This window comes from Garra rufa, chromosome 3, assembly GCF_049309525.1.
Source record: "Garra rufa chromosome 3, GarRuf1.0, whole genome shotgun sequence".
Classification (NCBI taxonomy): Eukaryota; Metazoa; Chordata; class Actinopteri; order Cypriniformes; family Cyprinidae; genus Garra; species Garra rufa.
Window position 1 is genome coordinate 56,558,876 of NC_133363.1, and position 18,025 is coordinate 56,576,900.

General features: G+C 35.8%; 13 non-coding genes across 13 annotated transcripts; 1 reads left to right on the forward strand and 12 right to left on the reverse strand.

Annotated features, from left to right (window-relative positions):
• Positions 1 to 1,378: 1,378 nt before the first annotated feature.
• On the reverse strand, positions 1,379 to 1,451 carry trnar-ucg (transfer RNA arginine (anticodon UCG)). The gene has a single exon. It is a non-coding gene; the product is annotated as a tRNA-Arg (tRNA).
• Positions 1,452 to 2,226: 775 nt separating this feature from the next.
• Positions 2,227 to 2,299, reverse strand: trnar-ucg (transfer RNA arginine (anticodon UCG)). Its single transcript has one exon. It is a non-coding gene; the product is annotated as a tRNA-Arg (tRNA).
• Positions 2,300 to 3,123: 824 nt separating this feature from the next.
• Positions 3,124 to 3,196, reverse strand: trnar-ucg (transfer RNA arginine (anticodon UCG)). Its single transcript has one exon. It is a non-coding gene; the product is annotated as a tRNA-Arg (tRNA).
• Positions 3,197 to 3,647: 451 nt separating this feature from the next.
• On the reverse strand, positions 3,648 to 3,720 carry trnar-ucg (transfer RNA arginine (anticodon UCG)). The gene has a single exon. It is a non-coding gene; the product is annotated as a tRNA-Arg (tRNA).
• Positions 3,721 to 5,856: 2,136 nt separating this feature from the next.
• Positions 5,857 to 5,929, reverse strand: trnar-ucg (transfer RNA arginine (anticodon UCG)). Its single transcript has one exon. It is a non-coding gene; the product is annotated as a tRNA-Arg (tRNA).
• Positions 5,930 to 6,704: 775 nt separating this feature from the next.
• trnar-ucg (transfer RNA arginine (anticodon UCG)) lies at positions 6,705 to 6,777 on the reverse strand. Its single transcript has one exon. It is a non-coding gene; the product is annotated as a tRNA-Arg (tRNA).
• Positions 6,778 to 7,602: 825 nt separating this feature from the next.
• trnar-ucg (transfer RNA arginine (anticodon UCG)) lies at positions 7,603 to 7,675 on the reverse strand. Its single transcript has one exon. It is a non-coding gene; the product is annotated as a tRNA-Arg (tRNA).
• A 2,134-nt stretch (positions 7,676 to 9,809) lies between these two features.
• On the reverse strand, positions 9,810 to 9,882 carry trnar-ucg (transfer RNA arginine (anticodon UCG)). Its single transcript has one exon. It is a non-coding gene; the product is annotated as a tRNA-Arg (tRNA).
• A 775-nt stretch (positions 9,883 to 10,657) lies between these two features.
• trnar-ucg (transfer RNA arginine (anticodon UCG)) lies at positions 10,658 to 10,730 on the reverse strand. Its single transcript has one exon. It is a non-coding gene; the product is annotated as a tRNA-Arg (tRNA).
• An 825-nt stretch (positions 10,731 to 11,555) lies between these two features.
• trnar-ucg (transfer RNA arginine (anticodon UCG)) lies at positions 11,556 to 11,628 on the reverse strand. Its single transcript has one exon. It is a non-coding gene; the product is annotated as a tRNA-Arg (tRNA).
• A 2,397-nt stretch (positions 11,629 to 14,025) lies between these two features.
• trnar-ucg (transfer RNA arginine (anticodon UCG)) lies at positions 14,026 to 14,098 on the reverse strand. The gene has a single exon. It is a non-coding gene; the product is annotated as a tRNA-Arg (tRNA).
• A 775-nt stretch (positions 14,099 to 14,873) lies between these two features.
• On the reverse strand, positions 14,874 to 14,946 carry trnar-ucg (transfer RNA arginine (anticodon UCG)). The gene has a single exon. It is a non-coding gene; the product is annotated as a tRNA-Arg (tRNA).
• A 686-nt stretch (positions 14,947 to 15,632) lies between these two features.
• Positions 15,633 to 15,705, forward strand: trnar-ucg (transfer RNA arginine (anticodon UCG)). Its single transcript has one exon. It is a non-coding gene; the product is annotated as a tRNA-Arg (tRNA).
• Positions 15,706 to 18,025: the final 2,320 nt, after the last annotated feature.

Sequence of the window (18,025 nt, forward strand, 5' to 3'; positions counted from 1 at the left end):
ACACGCTTCCTGCTACCAGTTGGTGGCGCTATAACTTTGACTCATAATAGTCACATTTATGGAATCGGCATCATACAACGAACAATCTGGTGAAGTTTCATCAGAATCAGGCAATGTGTGCAACAGTTATTAGACACTTCCTGTTTCTCATTTCTCGCCATAACTTTGTTGCCTTGCCACGGCCAAACCGTTCGAGATATCAAAAATCCCCTCGCAATTTAGCGTCCCCAATGTCTTGAGATCATGCTGACCGAGTTTGGTGACAATCGTATGGAAATCCTGGGAGGAGTACGTTAAATTCCAGAGCATGCGCTTTTTAAACAGCCCTAAATATCTCACTTCCTGTTGCGTTAAGAAAATGACATAGAGTACAAAAGTTGTTCAGCTCAATGAGTTCTATATGTGTACCGAGTTTCATATGTGTATGTTCAAGTATGTGTGCTATATGGCCCTAAAAATTCCAGGGGGCGCTGTAGAGTCCCCTTGCCACGCCCCGGTACCAGCCTCTGTGACGTCCTGATGGCCGCAGATTCCGACATGAGTGCAAATTTTCAAGAGTTTTTGAGCATGTTAAGACCCCCTTAAGTGCCCGGAAGGTTAACAAAAAAAAAAAAAAAAAAAAATAAGAATCCTTAGGAAAACAAGAGGGCCTTCGCCCATTCTGGGCTCGGGCCCTAATAATTACTTGGAACATCACATTCCAAATTACTACAGCTCTCATAGAACACGACACACATAAACGAGCCAAAATGCTTTACATTTCTTGAAATAATAACATCTGAACATTGAACACTGATTGTCAGCCTTTATTCACCTGTTTCTTGTGGTTTCTTATCAAAATCCTTAGAAGTAAATAGTGTAAATTGTACCGCTTATGTCATAGAATAGCATAGTTTAATAACAGCGGGGCATATTGTAACACAGTGTTACAACGTTCCCCATCTGCGCGACTGGAGTTTAATACAGGTTAGTGTCTTCTGCTGGTTTGTCAAGCATTAATAAACTATCTAAACTGATAAATAACAAATTGGAGATTAAAATAATAGCAGTTTTGTCTAACTTTAAATGAATACTAAAAACTGAAATGAAAAGTTTACTTCAGCCAGAAATGTACTTTTACTACGGTAAAATAAATATGCAGCGATATCTTCAAAATGCTTTTGAATTTTGGTGATCTTTTTGCTCTGCATAGTGTTGCTATGGCAACTAGTAAATACGTAAATTTGGTTATGCTAGCGTGTGTGGAAATATTTGAACCACGTGTGTTACAATTAACCCCGCGTTTGGTTGTGCCCCGCTCACTCTACTTCATGTTCATGTGGAATTCTCCCAATGAGGTTGAGATAGACAAATGATTCAACTCAACCTTTTAAAACTGCGACCCCGGCAGGACTCGAACCTGCAATCTTCTGATCCGAAGTCAGACGCCTTATCCATTAGGCCACGAGGCCGATTACTGTAGAATAAGTAGCATTTCCACAAAATTGCCATCTAGTATCTTGTATCTAGCAAAGTCCATTGCCACAGTCACCGAATCGTTCTATAGAGAGGAATCTTTTTAAACCGAGATGAACGATTTGTTCAAAAACCAATCAGGGATGAGCTTAGTTCACCATTATTCATCTTGGTTCAAAGTTTTTAAACACACGAGCGTTTGGAGTGTACGGAAAATTGTACTGACGAGGTAATGAATGATAAATATGCATATTTTTAAACGTGCATAAAAATAATATACACTTTGAAGTTCATTTCCATCTTGTTTAGGCTAATAATTAGGTTATATTTTAGTTCTAAATACTTATGCCTATATGAGCTGAATCCTACAACAAACACTCGAAATTGCAATAAAAATATATTGCATATGTTTGTCATGGGATATTTCAATAAAAAATCATTCCAGTGTATATTTGTAAAAAGACTATGTCAAGGCATCACACATTTTCTGTTTGTGTTGCAAAGGTAACAGCTACGCCATTTAACCATCCCAGATCTCCCCTACTAATACTGTATCTTAGTCGGCGTGGCTTTAAAGACAGCATTTTCCAAACTCAAGGTGCGCTAATATTGATTAGCGCAAGGAAAGGAATTTAACATAATCGTAAGTAAGCAGGTTTTGAAGTAAGAAGAGTACAAGGAGTACTTCATGTTCATGTTCACATTCATGTGGAATTCTCCCAATGAGGTTGAGATAGGCGAATGATTCAACTCATCATTCTTTTAAAACTGCGACCCCGGCAGGACTCGAACCTGCAATCTTCTGATTCGAAGTCAGACGCCTTATCCATTAGGCCACGAGGCCGGTGATTTTAAATGCAGTTTTCAGAATTTTCAGAAAAAGGTGATTTGTATCTATTTGCATCTAGCAAAGTCCCGTTGCTACAATCACAGAATCGTTCTGTAGAGTTGAATCTTTAATGATAAATATATATATTTTTTAAACGTGCTTAAAAATAATATACACCTTGAAGTTCATTTCCATCTTGTTTAGGCTAATAATTAGGTTATATTTTAGTTCTAAATACTTATGCCTATATGAGCTGAATCCTACAACAAACACTCGAAATTGCAATAAAAATATATTACATCTGTTTGTCATGGGATATTTCAATAAAAAAAAAAAACATTCCAGTGTATATTTGTAAAAGGATTTTGTCAATGCATCACACATTTTTTGTTTGTGCTGCAACGATAACAGCTAGGCCATTTAATAGCAGACACTTGTAACTAATTAGAAACACATTTTAAGCGCAGTGGTTTAAAAGAACTTCAACATAAAACAGAAATGTAAAAAAGTTACAACCATCCCCGATCTTTCCTAATACTGTATCTTAGTGGGCGTGGCTTTAAAGACAGCGTTTTCCAAACTTAACAACAATGCTTAATGCACATTTACATCCCTAGCTGTAGTTTGAGAAACGCGGATCGTATATCGTACTGTTAGCTGTCCATTAACACAGAAATTGCACTACCGGAAGAGGGTGCTACTGTAACGAAGGTGCTCTAATATCGAAGTGATTTTGAAGTGAGGAGAGTACAACGAGTACTTACGTTCAAGAATTCTCCAAATGAGATTGAGTGGGTAGTAGCTATAGGCGAATGATTCAACTCATCCTTTTAAAACTACGACCCCGGCAGGACTCGAACCTGCAATCTTCTGATTCGAAGTCAGACGCCTTATCCATTAGGCCACGAGACCAGTGATTCCAAAACGCAGTAGCATTTTCAGAAAAAAGTGATTTGTATCTATTTGTATCTAGCAAAATCCGTTGCTACAATCACAGAATCGTTCTGTAGAGTCGAATCTTTTTAAACCGAGATGAACGATTCATTCAGAAATCAATCAGGGATGAGCTTCCCAAAAGCTTCATTAGCCAGCTGTGAACTCTATAGATAACCACGTAACCTTAGTTACTTTTGGGAAACGCACCCCAGAGCTGTTCAGAGTCACCGACTTATCTAGAACTCTTTCGAGCCAACTGTTCAACAACCGATAAACACGTGAGCATTTGGAGTGTACGAATTATATATCTAAGTGATTTTGAAGTGAGGAGAGTACAACGAGTACTTACGTTCAAGAATTCTCCAAATGAGATTGAGTGGGTGGTAGCTATAGGCGAATGATTCAACTCATCATTCTTTTAAAACTGCGACCCCGGCAGGACTCGAACCTGCAATCTTCTGATTCGAAGTCAGACGCCTTATCCATTAGGCCACGAGGCCGGTGATTTTAAATGCAGTTTTCAGAATTTTCAGAAAAAGGTGATTTGTATCTATTTGCATCTAGCAAAGTCCCGTTGCTACAATCACAGAATCGTTCTGTAGAGTTGAATCTTTAATGATAAATATATATATTTTTTAAACGTGCTTAAAAATGATATACACCTTGAAGTTCATTTCCATCTTGTTTAGGCTAATGATTAGGTTATATTTTAGTTCTAAATACTTATGCCTATATGAGCTGAATCCTACAACAAACACTCCAAATTGCAATAAAAATATATTACATCTGTTTGTCATCTGATATTTCAATTAAAAAACCTACCAGTTTATGTTTGTAAAAGGATTACATAAAATGTCAGAGCATCACACATTTTTTGTTTGTGTTGCAAAGGTAACAGCTATGCCATTTAATTGCAGACACTTAACTAGTTGGAAACGCATTTTGAGTGCATTGGTTGAAATGTAAAAAAAAAAAAAAAAAGTTACAACCATCCCCGATCTCCCATACTAATAGCATCTTAGTGGGCGTGGCTTCAAAGACAGCGTTTTCCTAACTTACAAAAAAAATGCATAATGCAAAATTTACATCCCTAGCTGTAGTTTAAGGTGCACTAATATTGATCACCTCAAGGAAAGGAACTTAACATAATCGACAGTAAGCAGGTTTTGAAGTGAGAAGAGTACAACTAGTAGGGGGAGAGCGGGGCACAACCTAACACTTTGTGAATTTCGCGGTTTATGTAAATCCACTTGGGGTTCAGAGTACAATTTTTTTCAACATTATTTTCACACTTGTCTAGTACAAATATATCGCTTTGTTTCATATTTACAGTGTATACGCTTTTCGTTATTTACCTCAAAAGAAAGGAAGTGAAACGTGACAACATGTAACATCTGAGGGACACGTTGTAACACGACCATATTACAGCTTAAAATGTTATCTGATCGAATGAAAAAAATATACACAACAAACTAAAATATTTTGTCAGTAAAATACATGTGTTAACTTTTTCAAATGAAGTAATGACGTTTTTTTAAAAAATAAATAAAAATGGTCTAATTTTGGAGTTTGACAATGAACATATCGCAACGATGCTTTGAACGGCCCTGATCGCAACACACAGCTGTACAGTAGTTCAAAACAATGTGGACAAATAGATGAAACACATAAAGACATTCAGAAAAACACTCCCGTCCCTCCACACACAGCTCTTGTGATAACTTGTCCATGGCACAACAATCAGACTGAGACGTGATGGCAGATACAAACATACGCAGCAAGCTTTATTGCGCTCTCCTACAACATTAGAGCATACGGGTATAAAAAATTTTCTGTGCGTCACGCAGGACCTGTGTTTTAAGTAAAACAATAAACATAAATATATTACCCACTAAATAAACATTTGGTTGGTTTACTTTTAAGAACAAAAATAATAATTACTTGGAACATCACATTCCAAATTACTACAGCTCTCATAGAACACGACACACATAAACGAGCCAAAATGCTTTACATTTCTTGAAATAATAACATCTGAACATTGAACACTGATTGTCAGCCTTTATTCACCTGTTTCTTGTGGTTTCTTATCAAAATCCTTAGAAGTAAATAGTGTAAATTGCACCGCTTATGTCATAGAATAGCATAGTTTAATAACAGCGGGGCATATTGTAACACAGTGTTACAACGTTCCCCATCTGCGCGACTGGAGTTTAATACAGGTTAGTGTCTTCTGCTGGTTTGTCAAGCATTAATAAACTATCTAAACTGATAAATAACAAATTGGAGATTAAAATAATAGCAGTTTTGTCTAACTTTAAATGAATACTAAAAACTGAAATGAAAAGTTTACTTCAGCCAGAAATGTACTTTTACTACGGTAAAATAAATATGCAGCGATATCTTCAAAATGCTTTTGAATTTTGGTGATCTTTTTGCTCTGCATAGTGTTGCTATGGCAACTAGTAAATACGTAAATTTGGTTATGCTAGCGTGTGTGGAAATATTTGAACCACGTGTGTTACAATTAACCCCGCGTTTGGTTGTGCCCCGCTCACTCTACTTCATGTTCATGTGGAATTCTCCCAATGAGGTTGAGATATAGACAAATGATTCAACTCAACCTTTTAAAACTGCGACCCCGGCAGGACTCGAACCTGCAATCTTCTGATCCGAAGTCAGACGCCTTATCCATTAGGCCACGAGGCCGATTACTGTAGAATAAGTAGCATTTCCACAAAATTGCCATCTAGTATCTTGTATCTAGCAAAGTCCATTGCCACAGTCACCGAATCGTTCTATAGAGAGGAATCTTTTTAAACCGAGATGAACGATTAGTTCAAAAACCAATCAGGGATGAGCTTAGTTCACCATTATTCATCTTGGTTCAAAGTTTTTAAACACACGAGCGTTTGGAGTGTACGGAAAATTGTACTGACGAGGTAATGAATGATAAATATGCATATTTTTAAACGTGCATAAAAATAATATACACTTTGAAGTTCATTTCCATCTTGTTTAGGCTAATAATTAGGTTATATTTTAGTTCTAAATACTTATGCCTATATGAGCTGAATCCTACAACAAACACTCGAAATTGCAATAAAAATATATTGCATATGTTTGTCATGGGATATTTCAATAAAAAATCATTCCAGTGTATATTTGTAAAAAGACTATGTCAAGGCATCACACATTTTCTGTTTGTGTTGCAAAGGTAACAGCTACGCCATTTAACCATCCCAGATCTCCCCTACTAATACTGTATCTTAGTCGGCGTGGCTTTAAAGACAGCATTTTCCAAACTCAAGGTGCGCTAATATTGATTAGCGCAAGGAAAGGAATTTAACATAATCGTAAGTAAGCAGGTTTTGAAGTAAGAAGAGTACAAGGAGTACTTCATGTTCATGTTCACATTCATGTGGAATTCTCCCAATGAGGTTGAGATAGGCGAATGATTCAACTCATCATTCTTTTAAAACTGCGACCCCGGCAGGACTCGAACCTGCAATCTTCTGATTCGAAGTCAGACGCCTTATCCATTAGGCCACGAGGCCGGTGATTTTAAATGCAGTTTTCAGAATTTTCAGAAAAAGGTGATTTGTATCTATTTGCATCTAGCAAAGTCCCGTTGCTACAATCACAGAATCGTTCTGTAGAGTTGAATCTTTAATGATAAATATATATATTTTTTAAACGTGCTTAAAAATAATATACACCTTGAAGTTCATTTCCATCTTGTTTAGGCTAATAATTAGGTTATATTTTAGTTCTAAATACTTATGCCTATATGAGCTGAATCCTACAACAAACACTCGAAATTGCAATAAAAATATATTACATCTGTTTGTCATCTGATATTTCAATAAAAAAAAAAAAACATTCCAGTGTATATTTGTAAAAGGATTTTGTCAATGCATCACACATTTTTTGTTTGTGCTGCAACGATAACAGCTAGGCCATTTAATAGCAGACACTTGTAACTAATTAGAAACACATTTTAAGCGCAGTGGTTTAAAAGAACTTCAACATAAAACAGAAATGTAAAAAAGTTACAACCATCCCCGATCTTTCCTAATACTGTATCTTAGTGGGCGTGGCTTTAAAGACAGCGTTTTCCAAACTTAACAACAATGCTTAATGCACATTTACATCCCTAGCTGTAGTTTGAGAAACGCGGATCGTATATCGTACTGTTAGCTGTCCATTAACACAGAAATTGCACTACCGGAAGAGGGTGCTACTGTAACGAAGGTGCTCTAATATCGAAGTGATTTTGAAGTGAGGAGAGTACAACGAGTACTTACGTTCAAGAATTCTCCAAATGAGATTGAGTGGGTAGTAGCTATAGGCGAATGATTCAACTCATCCTTTTAAAACTACGACCCCGGCAGGACTCGAACCTGCAATCTTCTGATTCGAAGTCAGACGCCTTATCCATTAGGCCACGAGGCCGGTGATTTTAAATGCAGTTTTCAGAATTTTCAGAAAAAGGTGATTTGTATCTATTTGCATCTAGCAAAGTCCCGTTGCTACAATCACAGAATCGTTCTGTAGAGTTGAATCTTTAATGATAAATATATATATTTTTTAAACGTGCTTAAAAATGATATACACCTTGAAGTTCATTTCCATCTTGTTTAGGCTAATGATTAGGTTATATTTTAGTTCTAAATACTTATGCCTATATGAGCTGAATCCTACAACAAACACTCCAAATTGCAATAAAAATATATTACATCTGTTTGTCATCTGATATTTCAATTAAAAAACCTACCAGTTTATGTTTGTAAAAGGATTACATAAAATGTCAGAGCATCACACATTTTTTGTTTGTGTTGCAAAGGTAACAGCTATGCCATTTAATTGCAGACACTTAACTAGTTGGAAACGCATTTTGAGTGCATTGGTTGAAATGTAAAAAAAAAAAAAAAAAAGTTACAACCATCCCCGATCTCCCATACTAATAGCATCTTAGTGGGCGTGGCTTCAAAGACAGCGTTTTCCTAACTTACAAAAAAAATGCATAATGCAAAATTTACATCCCTAGCTGTAGTTTAAGGTGCACTAATATTGATCACCTCAAGGAAAGGAACTTAACATAATCGACAGTAAGCAGGTTTTGAAGTGAGAAGAGTACAACTAGTAGGGGGAGAGCGGGGCACAACCTAACACTTTGTGAATTTCGCGGTTTATGTAAATCCACTTGGGGTTCAGAGTACAATTTTTTTCAACATTATTTTCACACTTGTCTAGTACAAATATATCGCTTTGTTTCATATTTACAGTGTATACGCTTTTCGTTATTTACCTCAAAAGAAAGGAAGTGAAACGTGACAACATGTAACATCTGAGGGACACGTTGTAACACGACCATATTACAGCTTAAAATGTTATCTGATCGAATGAAAAAAATATACACAACAAACTAAAATATTTTGTCAGTAAAATACATGTGTTAACTTTTTCAAATGAAGTAATGACGTTTTTTTAAAAAATAAATAAAAATGGTCTAATTTTGGAGTTTGACAATGAACATATCGCAACGATGCTTTGAACGGCCCTGATCGCAACACACAGCTGTACAGTAGTTCAAAACAATGTGGACAAATAGATGAAACACATAAAGACATTCAGAAAAACACTCCCGTCCCTCCACACACAGCTCTTGTGATAACTTGTCCATGGCACAACAATCAGACTGAGACGTGATGGCAGATACAAACATACGCAGCAAGCTTTATTGCGCTCTCCTACAACATTAGAGCATACGGGTATAACATTTTTTCTGTGCGTCACGCAGGACCTGTGTTTTAAGTAAAACAATAAACATAAAGATATTACCCACTAAATAAACATTTGGTTGGTTTACTTTTAAGAACAAAAATAATAATTACTTGGAACATCACATTCCAAATTACTACAGCTCTCATAGAACACGACACACATAAACGAGCCAAAATGCTTTACATTTCTTGAAATAATAACATCTGAACATTGAACACTGATTGTCAGCCTTTATTCACCTGTTTCTTGTGGTTTCTTATCAAAATCCTTAGAAGTAAATAGTGTAAATTGCACCGCTTATGTCATAGAATAGCATAGTTTAATAACAGCGGGGCATATTGTAACACAGTGTTACAACGTTCCCCATCTGCGCGACTGGAGTTTAATACAGGTTAGTGTCTTCTGCTGGTTTGTCAAGCATTAATAAACTATCTAAACTGATAAATAACAAATTGGAGATTAAAATAATAGCAGTTTTGTCTAACTTTAAATGAATACTAAAAACTGAAATGAAAAGTTTACTTCAGCCAGAAATGTACTTTTACTACGGTAAAATAAATATGCAGCGATATCTTCAAAATGCTTTTGAATTTTGGTGATCTTTTTGCTCTGCATAGTGTTGCTATGGCAACTAGTAAATAGTAAATTTGGTTATGCTAGCGTGTGTGGAAATATTTGAACCACGTGTGTTACAATTAACCCCGCGTTTGGTTGTGCCCCGCTCACTCTACTTCATGTTCATGTGGAATTCTCCCAATGAGGTTGAGATAGACAAATGATTCAACTCAACCTTTTAAAACTGCGACCCCGGCAGGACTCGAACCTGCAATCTTCTGATCCGAAGTCAGACGCCTTATCCATTAGGCCACGAGGCCGATTACTGTAGAATAAGTAGCATTTCCACAAAATTGCCATCTAGTATCTTGTATCTAGCAAAGTCCATTGCCACAGTCACCGAATCGTTCTATAGAGAGGAATCTTTTTAAACCGAGATGAACGATTCGTTCAAAAACCAATCAGGGATGAGCTTAGTTCACCATTATTCATCTTGGTTCAAAGTTTTTAAACACATGAGCGTTTGGAGTGTACGGAAAATTGTACTGACGAGGTAATGAATGATAAATATGTATATTTTTAAACGTGCATAAAAATAATATACACTTTGAAGTTCATTTCCATCTTGTTTAGGCTAATAATTAGGTTATATTTTAGTTCTAAATACTTATGCCTATATGAGCTGAATCCTACAACAAACACTCGAAATTGCAATAAAAATATATTACATATGTTTGTCATGGGATATTTCAAGAAAAAATCATTCCAGTGTGTATTTGTAAAAAGATTATGTCAAGGCATCACACATTTTCTGTTTGTGTTGCAAAGGTAACAGCTACGCCATTTAACCATCCCAGATCTCCCCTACTAATACTGTATCTTAGTCGGCGTGGCTTTAAAGACAGCATTTTCCAAACTCAAGGTGCGCTAATATTGATTAGCGCAAGGAAAGGAATTTAACATAATCGTAAGTAAGCAGGTTTTGAAGTAAGAAGAGTACAAGGAGTACTTCATTTTCATGTTCACATTCATGTGGAATTCTCCCAATGAGGTTGAGATAGGCGAATGATTCAACTCATCATTCTTTTAAAACTGCGACCCCGGCAGGACTCGAACCTGCAATCTTCTGATTCGAAGTCAGACGCCTTATCCATTAGGCCACGAGGCCGGTGATTTTAAATGCAGTTTTCAGCATGTTCAGAAAAAGGTGATTTGAATCTATTTGCATCTAGCAAAGTCCCGTTGCTACAATCACAGAATCGTTCTGTAGAGTTGAATCTTTAATGATAAATATATATATTTTTTAAACGTGCTTAAAAATAATATACACCTTGAAGTTCATTTCCATCTTGTTTAGGCTAATAATTAGGTTATATTTTAGTTCTAAATACTTATGCCTATATGAGCTGAATCCTACAACAAACACTCGAAATTGCAATAAAAATATATTACATCTGTTTGTCATCTGATATTTCAATAAAAAAAAAAAAACATTCCAGTGTATATTTGTAAAAGGATTTTGTCAATGCATCACACATTTTTTGTTTGTGCTGCAACGATAACAGCTAGGCCATTTAATAGCAGACACTTGTAACTAATTAGAAACACATTTTAAGCGCAGTGGTTTAAAAGAACTTCAACATAAAACAGAAATGTAAAAAAGTTACAACCATCCCCGATCTTTCCTAATACTGTATCTTAGTGGGCGTGGCTTTAAAGACAGCGTTTTCCAAACTTAACAACAATGCTTAATGCACATTTACATCCCTAGCTGTAGTTTGAGAAACGCGGATCGTATATCGTACTGTTAGCTGTCCATTAACACAGAAATTGCACTACCGGAAGAGGGTGCTACTGTAACGAAGGTGCTCTAATATCGAAGTGATTTTGAAGTGAGGAGAGTACAACGAGTACTTACGTTCAAGAATTCTCCAAATGAGATTGAGTGGGTAGTAGCTATAGGCGAATGATTCAACTCATCCTTTTAAAACTACGACCCCGGCAGGACTCGAACCTGCAATCTTCTGATTCGAAGTCAGACGCCTTATCCATTAGGCCACGAGACCAGTGATTCCAAAACGCAGTAGCATTTTCAGAAAAAGGTGATTTGTATCTATTTGTGTCTAGCAAAATCCGTTGCTACAATCACAGAATCGTTCTGTAGAGTCGAATCTTTTTAAACCGAGATGAACGATTCATTCAGAAATCAAACAGGGATGAGCTTCCCAAAAGCTTCATTAGCCAGCTGTGAACTCTATAGATAACCACGTAACCTTAGTTACTTTTGGGAAACGCACCCCAGAGCTGTTCAGAGTCACCGACTTATCTAGAACTCTTTCGAGCCAACTGTTCAACGACCGATAAACACGTGAGCATTTGGAGTGTACGAATTACGAAACTATATTGATTAATGGTAATTAATGATAAATATATATATATGTATTTTTAAACGTGCTTAAAAATAATATGCACTTTGAAGTTCATTTCCATCTTGTTTAGGCTAATGATTAGGTTATATTTAAGTTCTAAATACTTATGCCTATGAGCTGATAATACAACAAACACTCCAAATTGCAATAAAAATATATTACATCTGTTTGTCATCTGATATTTCAATTAAAAAACCTTCCAGTTTATATTTGTAAAAGGATTACATAAAATGTCAGAGCATCACACATTTTTTGTTTGTGTTGCAAAGGTAACAGCTACGCCATTTAGTTGCAGATACTTAACTAGTTGGAAACACATTTTGAGTGCATTGGTTGAAATGTAAAAAAAAAAAAAAAAAAAAAGTTACAACCATCCCTGATCTCCCATACTAACAGCATCTTAGTGGGCGTGGCTTCAAAGACAGCGTTTTCCTAACTCACAAAAAAATGCATAATGCAAAATTTACATCCCTAGCTGTAGTTTAAGGTGCACTAATATTGATCACCTCAAGGAAAGGAACTTAACATAATCGACAGTAAGCAGGTTTTGAAGTGAGAAGAGTACAACTAGTAGGGGGAGAGCGGGGCACAACCTAACACTTTGTGAATTTCGCGGTTTATGTAAATCCACTTGGGGTTCAGAGTACAATTTTTTTCCACATTATTTTCACACTTGTCTAGTACAAATATATCGCTTTGTTTCATATTTACAGTGTATACGCTTTTCGTTATTTACCTCAAAAGAAAGGAAGTGAAACGTGACAACATGCCCCATAGATGGGGCACATTGTAACATCTGAGGGACACGTTGTAACACGACCATATGACAGCTTAAAATGTTATCTGATCGAATGAAAAAAATATACACAACAAACTAAAATATTTTGTCAGTAAAATACATGTGTTAACTTTTTCAAATGAAGTAATGACGTTTTTTAAAAAAATAAAAATGGTCTAATTTTGGAGTTTGACAATGAACATATCGCAACAATGCTTTGAACGGCCCTGATCGCAACACACAGCTGTACAGTAGTTCAAAACAATGTGGACAAATAGATGAAACACATATAGACATTCAGAAAAACACTCCCGTCCCTCCACACACAGCTCTTGTGATAACTTGTCCATGGCACAACAATCAGACTGAGACGTGATGGCAGATACAAACATACGCAGCAAGCTTTATTGCGCTCTCCTACAACATTAGAGCATACGGGTATAAATATTTTTTCTGTGCGTCACGCAGGACCTGTGTTTTAAGTAAAACAATAAACATAAAGATATTACCCACTAAATAAACATTTGGTTGGTTTACTTTTAAGAACAAAAATAATAATTACTTGGAACATCACATTCCAAATTACTACAGCTCTCATAGAACACGACACACATAAACGAGCCAAAATGCTTTACATTTCTTGAAATAATAACATCTGAACATTGAACACTGATTGTCAGCCTTTATTCACCTGTTTCTTGTGGTTTCTTATCAAAATCCTTAGAAGTAAATAGTGTAAATTGCACCGCTTATGTCACAGAATAGCATAGTTTAATAACAGCGGGGCATATTGTAACACAGTGTTACAACGTTCCCCATCTGCGCGACTGGAGTTTAATACAGGTTAGTGTCTTCTGCTGGTTTGTCACGCATTAATAAACTATCTAAACTGATAAATAACAAATTGGAGATTAAAATAATAACTGTTTTGTCTAACTTTAAATGAATACTAAAAACTGAAATGAAAAGTTTACTTCAGCCAGAAATGTACTTTTACTACGGTAAAATAAATATTCAGCGATATCTTCAAAATGCTTTTGAATTTTGGTGATCTTTTTGCTCTGCATAGTGTTGCTATGGCAACTAGTAAATACCGTAAATTTGGTTATGCTAGCGTGTGTGGAAATATTTGAACCACGTGTGTTACAATTAACCCCGCGTTTGGTTGTGCCCCGCTCACTCTACTTCATGTTCATGTGGAATTCTCCCAATGAGGTTGAGATAGACAAATGATTCAACTCAACCTTTTAAAACTGCGACCCCGGCAGGACTCGAACCTGCAATCTTCTGATCCGAAGTCAGACGCCTTATCCATTAGGCCACGAGGCCGATTACTGTAGAAGAAGTAGCATTTCCACAAAATTGCCATCTAGTATCTTGTATCTAGCAAAGTCCATTGCCACAGTCACCGAATCGTTCTATAGAGAGGAATCTTTTTAAACCGAGATGAACGATTCGTTCAAAAACCAATCAGGGATGAGCTTAGTTCACCATTATTCATCTTGGTTCAAAGTTTTTAAACACATGAGCGTTTGGAGTGTACGGAAAATTGTACTGACAAGGTAATGAATGATAAATATGTATATTTTTAAACGTGCATAAAAATAATATACACTTTGAAGTTCATTTCCATCTTGTTTAGGCTAATAATTAGGTTATATTTTAGTTCTAAATACTTATGCCTATATGAGCTGAATCCTACAACAAACACTCGAAATTGCAATAAAAATATATTGCATATGTTTGTCATGGGATATTTCAATAAAAAATCATTCCAGTGTATATTTGTAAAAAGATTATGTCAAGGCATCACACATTTTCTGTTTGTGTTGCAAAGGTAACAGCTACGCCATTTAACCATCCCAGATCTCCCCTACTAATACTGTATCTTAGTCGGCGTGGCTTTAAAGACAGCATTTTCCAAACTCAAGGTGCGCTAATATTGATTAGCGCAAGGAAAGGAATTTAACATAATCGTAAGTAAGCAGGTTTTGAAGTAAGAAGAGTACAAGGAGTACTTCATGTTCATGTTCACATTCATGTGGAATTCTCCCAATGAGGTTGAGATAGGCGAATGATTCAACTCATCATTCTTTTAAAACTGCGACCCCGGCAGGACTCGAACCTGCAATCTTCTGATTCGAAGTCAGACGCCTTATCCATTAGGCCACGAGGCCGGTGATAATAAAAAAGGTAACATTTCCACAAAATTGCCATTTGTATCTATTTGTATCTAGCAAAGTCCATTGCTACGATCACATTGAGTCAAATCTTTTTAAACCGAGATGAATGATTCGTTCAAAAACCAATCAGGGATGAGCTTCCAAAAAGCGTCATTAGCCATCTATGATTAAGTTTGCGACCATAGTTTCTTTTGGGAAACCCACTCCAGGGCAGTTGACGAGTCACTGACTCATGAATCTAGAGTCGACTCTCTCGGACGAACTGTTCGACAACCGATAAGCACATGAGCTTTTGAGTGTACAAAGAATTTTATTGACACGGTAATGATAAATATGTTTTTATTAAACCTGAAAACGTGCAGCTAGTTTCCCTCTTTGGGTTACGTTATAGTTAAGTTCTAACTACTTTGTGTTTGAGCTGAATCGTACAACAAACTGAAATAGAACACTTGGATTTGCAGAAAAAATATGTTAGGCCTACATCCGATTGACATCTGATAAATAAATAAAATAAAAATACTACCAGTGTATAGGCATTTTCGAAAAAAAAAATTATAAGATGTCAGAGCAAAGAAAAGTATCGTGTGAGAACGCTGTCTTTGTATCTCTTTAGAAGCAGTCTTAAGAACAAGGCCATGCTCTTTCACTGTAACTGATTAGCATTCTTTTTTGTTGTCAGAGACCTCGTGGCCTAATGGATATGGCGTCTGACTTCGGATCAGAAGATTGCAGGTTCGAGTCCTGCCGGGGTCGGACTTTTATAAAGTTATCTGCAGCAACACAAGTCACGGTAAGTGATGCCTACATAAAGCTGTGGTTATCGAACGTATTAAACGAATCTCTTGCATTGCAGCAGTACTTGTTTACAAATCTCACTGGATAAAAGCTATTCTAAATGAGCAGATGTAAATGCCATTAGTGCGTTGTATTACTAGAAATGAGAATCGTGTGCACAACCGCCTCCAGCATATCTGCATTGTCTGTTAGTCACGCAGAGTTCTGTTCTCTGCATTTCTGTAATCTGTCTAAGTCTGACAGTAGCATTTTAACAGAGCCTGAGTTTTATTATTAGCAATATACAGCAGTCTCCTTTTACTAGAGTTTGCTTTGAGACAAATCATTTATTAACTACATGAATGTGACCTAGAAAAATCTGTGAAAAATCTTGTAATTGAATGCACATTGCAAAACTATAGATTGCTATCTGTAGGAACAGATTGAATGATATTATATACAAGACCTTGAATGTAAAATAAAGCAGCTGTCATTTTTTTTTATATATGATTTATTTATTAGATTTTCTCAATACAAATAAAAAATACATTTTCAAAAAAATAAGAAATAAAAAAAATATATATATATATAATAATAATAATAAAAAATAAATAAAAATAAAAATACAAAAACAGGCAAAAAACAAAAAACAACAAAAAAAAACAAAACAAATAATGACAGTGATAAAAACACGTACTAACCCTCACTCAAATGACAATGTCCAATATTATACACAAAAACTGTATGTAACAATACGAACATAAACTTAAAGTAGACATTAATTAGTCCAGTAAGGTGAGGGGGGTAGGCAGAATAACAAATTAGGAGAAAATAAAAAATAAAAATACATAAATAAAAAGAGAGGGGTGGGAGATAATTTTTACTTGCAGCAAATACTGTGCCTATATGGTGCCTACCTAAGTGAATACTAATATTGTGGTGCAGAATGATTAATCAATCCATCAATCAATCGAGATACCATCTAGCCGCAGAGACTTAACATGCTCCAAAAAGGGTAACCAAATTCTTGAAAATTTAACCATAGACCCACGAAGACTATGTTTAACTCTTTCCAATTTAACAAAAAATAAGGCGTCTTTTATCCACTGAGTGTGGGAGGGGGGGTGGGGACTTTTCCAAAGCATTAAGATACAGCGCCTTGCTAGTAAGGAGAGAAAAGCTACTAACTCAGCAAAATAAAATGGCAAGTCACAATTAGGAGGAAGAACTCCAAACACGCCAATTAATGGAGACGGATGAATATTGATAGATGTGATAGCTGAGAACGAATCAAAGACAGAGTCCCAGAAAAGAGACAGAGCAGGGCAGGTCCAGAACATGTGAGTTAAATTAGCTGGTTCTAAGCAGCTGTCATTTTAACGCATACCTCAGATCTCAGCTGAAGTGGGAGTGGATCATATAAAGATATCACTGTAGGATTTAGGATGTCAGACATTGAGATTTAAATAATCAATAATCCAAATAAAGCCTTGAACCACAATAAAATGTACCATCTGGATTCATAGCATGATTATATTCAAATTCTTTAGTAGGTAATACATCAGCACTGACATTCAGATATGACAAGATTCACTTATGGGAATATAACATTTGCATAATTTCCCCTGGCTGTAGAGTTGCCTCAGTCATCTTAAACGGACAGAGGGTGATGCCAAGCTGCCACTCATTTAGGCCTTTGGGGTGTTTGAGTCTGATGATGCTGGTTTCATAAGTCAGTTTGGTATCTGTGGATCCTTTGCAAAATCTCAGTAAAGTGAAAGACTTAACTAATTAGTGTTAAATGTTGATTAGGTTATCTGTTAAATAAAACACCCATCTACATGATATAAACTACCAGTCGTTTTAAAGATTTAAAAAAGATTTTTAAGTAATTCTGAATACACCACCAGTCAGAAGTTTTTGAACCTTAAGACTTAAAATGTTTTTTAAGAAAGTCTCTTCTGCTAACCAAACCTGCATTTATTTGATCCAAAGTATAGCACAAACAGTAAAAATTAGTATTGAAATGTTTTTACTATTTAAAATAACTTCATACAAAATTTTAAAATGTAATTTATTTCTGTGATCAAAGCTACATTTTCAGCATCATTACTCTAGTCTTCAGTGTCACATGATCCTTCAGAAATCAGGCTAATATGCTGATTTGCTGTTCAAGAAAAATTTATTATCATTATTATTATCCAAATTTAAAACATCGGAGTAATTTTTTTTCAGGATTCTTTGATGAATAGAAATATCCATAGATCAGCATTTATCTGAAATAAAAAAAGCTTTTGTA